Here is an 8829-nt window from a genome sequence, read left to right as displayed (position 1 = left end):
TTAGTTCTGCAGAGTTGCGTCACTAGTGGTGTCGTCGGAAATGTACCCGGCAGCTTCTGAGCATAGCGGGAGAAGAATGAAAAGCCACTGATGTCTGAAGGCTGGGGCAGCGAAGGTGTGGCTTGCTAAATGATGCATGACTACAACTTCCATCATCCCTGACCATTGCCCATGGTGGCTGGCACTGATGGAAATTGGAGTGCCAATATTGGGAGGGTCACAGGTTAGCACAGCCACTGTGGGCCGGTGCTAGTCTTTCTCTCTGTTGTGATGCATGACAATATTTCATTGGACGAAGCTTCTGCTGGTGACTGGCTGAGCTGTTCTCAGAAAGGGGGCAAGGAAGAAATTATTTGTCAGTGATCGGTGGATTTTCTCTGATCCTATGGAAGGGGGCTGCAGGTGGAGAAGGGTAGAAAGTCTTTGGAGAGGGCCAAGTTGGGTCCTGAAAAGCAGCAGTATGAGGGTCACTCCTGAAATGCAGGATTTGTTCGTGACTGCCCCCATAGCCATGCTATCAAGGAGAGTCCAAAAAGCAAAACATGTGAACATACCTATCTATCTATGCACACACACACACACACACACACACACACACACACACACACAGATATACACACCATAGCAAAATACCCAATTTATAAAGTATATCCCAAAATAATGGGGAAGCTTTTGAGTTCTCCAGTACTCTTCATCAAGTGCTCAGGTGACCTTCAGCCAGTGATTTGAAGAAGAGTTTTGGGGAAGGTGAAAGCTGTCACACCCATTTGTGATATTTTGGCCGGCCCAAGAAAGGCATCGCCCTAATGCGGATTTTGGAATTTTTCAAAGGCTTTAGTTACAGGTAGGTAGCCGTGTTGGTCTGCCGTAGTCGAAACAAAATAAAAAAATTCCTTCCAGTAGCACCTTAGCGACTGACTAAGTCTGTTATTTGGTGCATGCACACGAAAGCTCATACCAATAACAAACTTAGTTGGTCTCTAAGGTGCTACTGGAAGGATTTTTTTTAAATTTTTGTTTCAAAGGCTTTGTCACACGAAAAGGATCAACTGATGTGAGCAGCAGTAGGGGTAGGGCGGGTGATCTCGTATTTTAGCTGCAACCACTTCTTCTGCTGCGGAAACAGCTTCAAGAAGTTGCCATGACTAAAATCCCACTTTCTTCTGCTTCTTGCTGTACTTGGCTGAGCGAAGCAGACCGTGAGCAGAGGGGAGAGAATTCTCATAATTCTCAGCCACCTGCTGGCCTCCGCAGGCACAGACAAGGAACCCTGGGCCATACCTAGCTCAGACGAGAAAAGCAACCTTGCATAGGGCATGATAACTCTGCGGCAAACAAGCGGAGCAAGACACTAGCTGAGAATAATTCATTGCAATTTTGAGTTGCTGGGAGGGTGGAGGGGAGTACAGTTAGGGGTGCGGATGATCTAGGGGGACTTCGCTATCTTTAAATGTCTTTATTTCAATAATTTATCGCCCTCCAGTCACCAAGGGGGTACGGGTGCATTGCAGAGAAACAGCAATCAATCAGTTTGCGCAATGGAAGGATATGATCTATCTACAATAGAATATGAAAAATGCATGGAAGATCAAACTGCACTAGGAAAAGGCAGGCTGTTATGTTAATCCTATCTACATATCCGTCATTGGGAACGGCAAAAAGGCAGAGTTGTATATTGCCGATTCCTTTGCGGATCTCAATATAGATGTGAAGTTGAAGGAACGACCAAGTGTTGAGTTCCAATCATTGCAATAAAAACATGCAATGCAATTGCTGGTAAAAAAAAACGAATCATCATGAAAAAACACCCAGCTATTTATACACACAGCTGAATAAAAATTTGTCACCTGCAAATGGAGGAAACCTTCAAAAACATGTAACTGTTGCCCAAGGAAAGTTCATTTTGTTTGTGTGTTTGTGTGTGGTTGATTTGACTGGCTGACATTTCCCAAAAGAAACGTTCCTGATGTTTAGAACAATAAATAATTACAGTGGTACCTCGAGTTACAGACGCTTCAGGTTACAGATGCTTCAGGTTACAGACACTTCAGGTTACAGACTCCGCTAACCCAGAAATAGTACCCTGGGTTAAGAACTTTGCTTCAGGATGAGAACAGAAATTGTGCGGTGGTAGCAGCGGGAGGCCCCATTAGCTAAAGTGGTACCTCAGGTTAAGAACAGTTTCAGGTTAAGAACGGACCTCCAGAACGAATAAAGTTCTTAACCAGAGGTACCACTGTATTGTAAAACCAAATGCTACCTGACAGTGCCTGCTGGAATGATAAAGTCTTAATTCCTGCACCAGAAGGTCAGCAGGGAGTGTGAGTCTCTCACACCTTGACCAGACCTGTGACTGCTAACATACAAGTAAGGGGGAAAAGCAATACGCATAGCTGCAACTTAGGGCCGTACCACTTGTTACGTTGTGGGTGAACATATCAGACGACACAGCGATTCTTCAAACAGCTCTTGTTTATTCAGAGGCCAGAACTGAACTGAAGGGCTCAGTCAGCCTGCTTATATAGCGCTCCAGTACAACGTTACTGTAACAACTTTCTAAAACTATCCAATCACTGAACGTCACTTTCGATCCTTCATTTGCATAACTATCTACAGTATCCCCCTGCTGGCCCAGGGTGAGAACTTCAGTACATAACACCACTCATCTCCCCAGGCACAAAACCAATCAAAATCGAACAGGGCGATACCTTTGCCTTTGTCCCAAACACAAAATGACAAAGGTACAAATTCCTTTGTTGTTGCCCCTTCAGGGTCCAACCCAATGGGAATGACCTGCTGCTGGAAGCTGGCTGCACAACTGTGCCGGTTTTATAAAATCCTTGGATTTCACCAGGCCCTCTTGGAAGCCGAGGCGGAGCTAGCTGTGCACCTGGGGGCGGGGCTAGCATCCCAGGTGGGCGGGGTAGCTATGTCAACCCCACCCCTCAGGTATGACACCCGGGGCAGACCACACCCACCACACACCCCTTCCTCCGCCAGTGCTTGGAAGCAGTAATAATAATAATAATAATAATAATAATAATAATAATAATAATAATTTATTATTTACACCCCGCCCATCTGGCTGGGTTTCCCCAGCCACTCTGGGTGGCTTCCAACCGAATATTAAAAACAATACAGCGTCAGACATTAAAAACTTCCCTAAACAGGGCCACCTTCAGTTGTCTTTTAAAAGTAAAATACAGTGGTACCTCAGGTTAAGCACTTAATTCGTTCCGGAAGTCCGTTCTTAACCTGAAACTGTTTTTAACCTGAAGCACCACTTTAGCTAATGGGGCCTCCTGCTGCTGCCGTGCCGCCGGAGCACAATTTCTGTTCTCATCCTGAAGCAAAGTTCTTAACCTGAAGCACTATTTCTGGGTTAGCGGAGTGTGCAACCTGAAGCGTATGTAACCTGAAGCGTATGTAACCCGAGGTACCACTGTAGTTGTTTATTGCCTTGACATCTGGTGGGAGGGCATTTCACAAGGTGGGTGCCGCTACCGAGAAGGCCCTCTGCCTGGTTCCCTGTAACCTCACTTCTCGCAGCGAGGGAACCGCCAGAAGGCCCTTGGCGCTGGACCTCAGTGTCTGGGCTTGATGTTGGTGGTGGAGACGCTTCTTTAGGTATACAGGACGAAGGCCGTTTAGGGCTTTAAAGGTCAGCACCAACACTTTGAACTGTGCCCGGAAACCTACTGGGAGCCAATGAAGATCAAGTCCTCTTGAGTTCAGTGGAGTTTGTTCCTAAGTAAAAGTGCACAGACTCGGCGTCTCAGATTGCTGTTGTGATGAGAGATAGAGTCGCTTGGGGGCCTGGTAACATTTGCCTGTTGAAAAACAGCCAAGCAAGACTATTTAAAGAAGATTATTGATGAACTTGCTGAACAAAAGGCACACCAAATGAGATTCAAGGGAGATGAGAAATTTTTTGCTATTATATTTTGTCTGCCGCTTCACAGATGGTAACATTTTGATAATGAAATGCTGGGAGGTATTGAACAGTTGAATCCAAATGTTTAATCAATGTGCATTAAAGTGTTTTGCTCCCTCAACATTCCATGGAAGGAGCGACTTGTTCTTTCAAAACCTCCACAAGGCTCCACGTTGCTTTTGTTAGAGATGTTTTCTGTTTGAAATACAATCCCAAGCTCCTCATATTGTGATGAGAGTACATAGACACACATGTGGAGAGACAGACAGACAGACAGACAGACAGACAGACAAACAGACATGTCTATTTCACCTTTTCACTAAAGGCATTCTTTGCAGATATAAATGTATTACTACAACAATGACAATGACTACAGTCATTATTAACTGTGGGATATAAATGTATTATTACTACAACAATCATTGTTAAGTCCTTCTCCAATCTCACACGGGAGAAAATGTGAGTTCCAGATGCTTTTATGGACATCTACGTGCATTTTCGAAAACAATTATTTGCTCCTTCAAAACAATCATTCTAAGCAGATTTATTTAATTAATGAACTGACTGAAACTTTGTTCAGCTAATATTTTTTTTGAAGAGGTTGGTGGGGGTGGGGAACAGCCCTACTCTAAAAAAATATTAAAATTACTATGGGTACTACACAAATTCTTTATTGTAATGTATAGATAGAAAATTTGAGGATCTTTACAATTTTACAACATGCAGACAGAAAGATGTGTTGAGAAACCAAAGAAAGGAGCTGAGGAAAGTCCGGGGTCGTGGTGGTGGGAGGTTGGGGTTTTTTTGTTTAGGGGGGGAGTGAAAAAAATGGAGGGGAAAAAATAATGTGGATGATGTATTTTTGTTAAAATTATTGTGTTAAAATTTCTAATAATTTTTTAAAAAACTTACTGTGGGTACATTGGACCTAGAGCTAGAGAAACCTGGTGCTGGATTCAAACTTGGAGTAAACCCATTAAAATCAATGGGCTTTTACTTAGCATAGCTAAGGCTGGAATTCTGACCTGGCTCCCGTTGCTCTATCCCAACTCCTGCCAACCTAGCAGTTCGAAAGCATGCCAGTGCAATTAGATAAATAGGTACTGCTGCGGTGGGAAGGTAAATGGCATTTCCATGTGCTCTGGCACTCGTCATGGCCCTCCGTGCGCCAGTAGTGGTTTAGTCATGCTGTCTGTGGTCAAAAACTGGCTCAGTCGGCCTGAAAACGAGATGAGCACCAGAACCCCATAGTTGCCTTTGACTGTACTTAACCGTCCAGGGGTCCTTTACCTTTTTTACCTTAAAGGGTAAAGGGACCCCTGACCATTAGGACCAGTCGTGGCCGGCTCTGAGGTTGTGGCGCTCATCTCGCTTTATTGGCCGAGGGAGCCGGCATACAGCTTCCGGGTCATGCGGCCAGCATGACTAAGCCGCTTCTGGCGAAGCAGAGCAGCGCACGAAAACGCTGTTTACCTTCCCGCTGGAGCGGTACCTATTTATCTACTTGCACTGGTATGCTTTCAAACTGCTAGGTTGGCAGGAGCAGGGACCGAGCAATGGGAGCTCACCCCATCGCAGGGATTCGAACCACCGACCTTCTGATCAGCAAGTCCTAAGCTCTGTGGTTTAACCCACAGTGCCATCCGCGTCCCTTTTTTAAATTTCTTTACCTTAAGCCCCAATAAAACACAGTAACCTCCATGCAGACCCCGCTGTGCTCTTTGGTGTCAGGGCAGGATATAAATATTGTGACAATAATCCCCCCCATCTTTTTTAGCCTTTTCCAAGAATGCCTTTTTAAAAACATCTTTTCTTTCTTGGGCTGCTGCTTTATTTAGATGAGAGAATGGAAAAGCTGAGCAGATGTGCTTTAAAGTTCAGATGCCTTTTGAAAATGGAGACGGAGGGGGAAAAGTAGAGTCGTGGGGTTCTCTTTTCTTCCGAGGGAATACAAGAGGCTGCACGAGAGCTAGCCCAGTCTCCAGCACATTCACCCGCTTTCTGGAGCTAAACTGTGACAAATTTAAGTCCCTTCCTTGCTGTGGGCCTGAAAAGCCTTCTAATCATTGCCTGTGGCCTCCAGTCAGCCATCCACCAACTGCTACAGCCACCTATTTATTCCTTTTCATCCAATTGACTCCAAATTGCTTGCAACAAGTGTCTTGGCTGATGGTGGTGGACGGGTGGGAAACAGGAGCCATCTCTGCCTCATTAGGACAGACGGCAGAGAGCCAGAAACTATAGGTGTCTTGGAAGCATTTGTGTGCAACAATAAACTAACCCTGGAAGTAAGATGGGCTGGAACCCAGGACTATGCAACTCGCCAACATTTCTCCAATACAAATAGGGACGTCCTAATCCATAATAATAATAATATTAGTATTTATAGCCCCCCATCTGATTAGATTGCCCCAGCGACTCTGGGCACCTTCCAACAACATCTAAAAACATAATAAATCAGTAAACATTGAAAAACTTCCCTTTAAATGGCTCAGCGGTTGGATGATTCCATACCCTCCAGTATTTCTCCACTGAAAAAGGGCACATCCTACCATACCCTCCAACGTTTCTTTGGTGAAAAGAAGGACGTCCTAAGGAAAAGCAGGACACGGGTGGTGCTGTGGGTTAAACCACAGAGCCACTTGGGTTTGCCAATCAGAAGGTCGGCGGTTCAAATCCCCGCGACGGGGTGAGCTCCTGTTGCTCAGTCCCAGCTCCTGCCAACCTAGCAGTTCGAAAGCACGTCAAAGTGCAAGTAGATAAATAGGTGGGAAGGTAAATGGTGTTTCCGTGCGCTGCTCTGGTTTCGCCAGAAGCAGCTTAGTCATGCTGGCCACATGACCCGGAAGCTGTACGCCAGCTCCCTTGGCCAATAAAGCGAGATAAGCACCGCAACCCCAGAGATGGTCATGACTGGACCTAATAGTCAGGGGTCCCTTTACCTTTTAAGGAAAAGCGGGACATTCCGGAATCAAATCAGAAACAGGGACTGCTTCTCTAAATCTTGGATGTCCCTGGAAAACAGGGACACTTAGAGGGACTGGGACAGGGTGTATATCCAGTGGCAAAAATGCATATTCCAAAACTGGCGGCGGAGAGCAGGTGGGAGTGTGGCTGGCCCGCACCCCGGGGCGTGGCGTGCGTCCTGGGGGCATGGTGCGTGTCCAGGGGGGCGGCCGCGATGGTACCCCCCTCCCTGATGGTGCTGGGGGTGATGCGGTCTCCCCACCCCCCGTTCCGCTGCCAGTGTGTATATTTTGGCAATAAAAAACCAGCAACAAAACAAAACCTCATTCAGGCAATCAATCTAAATTCAGCATTAAGAGTTAAGAGAAGTTGGATTCTGCATCCTGAATAAGCACAACTGTGTGATTTTCCTGTTTTGCATGATTTATTCTGCAGAGTTTGGATTTGGATTATTTTCCAGATGTTCAGGAGTTGGCAGCCCCTTGACATCACAATGCCCCACTCAATGACATCGCAATGCTCCTTCCCAAGCGTCTAAGGTCTGACATGATGGAGAAAGGGTAGGCAACCCCATGATGTCACAATGGCCCTTCCGGTGACATCACAATGGCCCTTCCCAAGAGCCTCAGTCTCTGGGATACTGGAATAAGAGCAGCCTGACCATTGTGGGAGACGAACTCAGGATCCCTTAACATAAATTAGTCAGCCTGTTTTAACAACCTTTAGCCACTCCTTCCCGTTGGTAATCTTTAGCCCTTTTAGTTAGCAGATCGGAAGCATTGCCTGCCACCCTCCATCTTTTCCTCAGTACTTGGGTCCTCAAACCACTTGGTACCCCAAGGATATAGGGGCTTATCCTGACCCTCCCCACAGGTGAGTTTATGGTCCTTTGATGCACTGAATCGGTATACTAGCTTGATGCTAGCCTAACTTCCAAGGCTTCTCTGTAAGATTCACGAGGAGTGTTGTTAAGAAGATGGTAAGGACTCCTCCTGGTTTCCCCTTCTACATACAAAGAGCCATATTTTCTTAGAGGGAACCTCTTGGGGTCCATGTGCTGGGCATAGCAAGAGGCGAAAGTGGGTGGGCCAGAGGTTCAGCAACATCAGGAGAGAGCACAACTCTGGCTCACCCTGCTGCTGCCCAACTGACCTGCCGTGAGCCTGAGGACCCTATCCTGCTTCTCTCCACTGTTGATATTTTCACCCCTCCCACTGACAGAATCTCCTGATCTGATGTTTTGAGAAAGGAAGGGCTGGATACTGCTATTCTAATCTTCCGCTACTCACTGACTGCTTGACTCTGGGTGTGGATAGAGTCTTATCAATGTAGTGACTAGATGGCTGAGTGGGAGCTGTAATACTCATGCAAGCCAGTAGTTCATTAGTTTGTAGTAAAGGTAAAGGTAAAGGGACCCCTGACCATTAGGTCCAGTCATGACCGACTCTGGGGTTGCAGCACTCATCTCGCTTTATTGGCCAAAGGAGCCGGCGTACAGCTTCCGGGTCATGTGGCCAGCATGACAAAGCCGCTTCTAGTGAACCAGAGCAGCGCACGGAAACGCCGCTTACCTCCCCGCTGGAGTGGTACCTATTTATCTACTTGCACTGATGTGCTTTCGAACTGCTAGGTTGGCAGGAGCAGGGACCGAACAACGGGAGCTCACCCTGTCACAGGGATTTGAACCACTGACCTTCTGATCGGCAAGTCCTAGGCTCTGTGGTTTAACCCACAGCACCACCCACGTCCCTTCTAGTTTTTAGTAGCTATTAGAAATAAAAAGAGTTATGCTTCACAGCTAGCTTCTGCGGCATTTATACTCTTTATGAGTCTGGTGCTCACAATGCACAGTTTTGGGTCCAGTGCACTTAGACCTGCTTTCCAGGATTGGAAGGTCTCTGAAAGTGCTCCAGTCGCCTAGCCCAGTC

At 46.4% G+C, this 8829-nt stretch overlaps 1 long non-coding RNA gene across 1 annotated transcript; it reads right to left on the bottom strand.

Annotated features, from left to right (window-relative positions):
* Window positions 1–414: 414 nt before the first annotated feature.
* LOC309378871 lies at window positions 415–6527 on the bottom strand. The gene is made up of 3 exons (XR_014172230.1): window positions 6401–6527; window positions 3700–3816; window positions 415–473 (listed from the first exon to the last, which is right to left on the bottom strand). It is a non-coding gene; the product is annotated as an uncharacterized lncRNA (long non-coding RNA).
* Between the last annotated feature and the right edge of the window lie 2302 nt (window positions 6528–8829).

Source organism: Podarcis melisellensis (assembly GCF_964234715.1).
Source record: "Podarcis melisellensis genome assembly, chromosome: 10".
In the NCBI taxonomy this organism is placed as follows: domain Eukaryota; kingdom Metazoa; phylum Chordata; class Lepidosauria; order Squamata; family Lacertidae; genus Podarcis; species Podarcis melisellensis.
This window is presented reverse-complemented; position numbering and strand designations above follow the sequence as displayed.